The 1,173-nt window shown below is 37.5% G+C and overlaps 1 pseudogene; it reads left to right on the top strand.

Moving 5' to 3' along the window:
* Positions 1-841: 841 nt before the first annotated feature.
* LOC134983179 (5S ribosomal RNA) lies at positions 842-960 on the top strand (annotated as a pseudogene).
* The last annotated feature ends 213 nt before the right edge of the window (positions 961-1,173 follow it).

Below are 1,173 nucleotides of genomic sequence, written 5' to 3'. Positions count from 1 at the left end.
TGTTAGCATCTTGTGACCGCAGTTCCTCATTGGGAGAGGATAATTGTCATTTTCTGTCACGTTGCTCAACGGAGTGTATGCATATATATGTACTCTATGACCAGTATATTTATTCTGGCCACAGTATTGTTTTTCTTTTTCTGCTTATACGGTGGGGGTATATATATATATATATATATATATATATATATATAGCTCCCCTTACAGTTGCAATCTTTTATTAGGAGAGGAGATCTACCACTGCTATATATATCTCTTAATTCATTAATTTATTGGTACATCTCTTCCGTAGACTATCATTGGATATCCATATCTTATCAAATATATTGTGCAGAAATGTTTATTCATTTGCAAAAAACCTGTACCTTTGGAAGCTTATGAGGTCCTCAATCCTCCCCCTATTTACGATTATTTGGTATCTGTACCTGATATCCTCATCATCACCTGATAATTACAGCTAATTATCATTTTGTACACAGACCGCAGTTCCTCATTGGAAGAGGATAATTGTCATTTTTTTGTCACGTTGCTCAACGGAGTGTATGCATATATATGTACTTTATGATCAGTATATTTTGTACACAGATTTCCATATACATGTAGAGACCTTCAAAATTGAATATTCCTTTGTACAAAATCTCACAGCCCACTTGTCTCTGTGTTTTTCTCACTTTCACTATCTTTCTGGACTCTCACTATTGATTCAGGGTTTTCCCTGTCTAACGATGGCAGCAGATCCCACTTTCTAGCTCTCCTCACAGGGCCCCATACTATTTCTCATCACTCAAGAATATTCGTGAACTCTCATCAGTGATTCTAGAGCACAAGATTATCGGTACTTTTCTACTATCATACCACACTGGAAACGCCCGAACCCATCCGACCTTGGAAGCTGATCAGTGTTGGGCTGAGTCAGTACACAAGTAGGAGACTTTTGAGGAATACTCGGTGTAGTAGAAATTTTTGGGCGTTCATGCTCCATGTCTAACGCTGACAGCAGATTCATCTTTTGTATCATATTCTCCTCTTTTCCTCTCCTCCAAGACAATCAGTAGGTCTAATCTGATATACAAAAATACAAAATTGTGCTGCGCTCAATCCTGATGATTGTAATGTGCTGACACCTCAATATGTTACATACTAGTTGTCTGCATAGTTTGAAGGTGTAGTATA

This window comes from Pseudophryne corroboree, assembly GCF_028390025.1.
Source record: "Pseudophryne corroboree isolate aPseCor3 chromosome 3 unlocalized genomic scaffold, aPseCor3.hap2 SUPER_3_unloc_1, whole genome shotgun sequence".
NCBI lineage: Eukaryota > Metazoa > Chordata > Amphibia > Anura > Myobatrachidae > Pseudophryne > Pseudophryne corroboree.
Note: the sequence above shows the minus strand (reverse complement) of the source record. Positions and strands in the feature narration are given on the sequence as shown.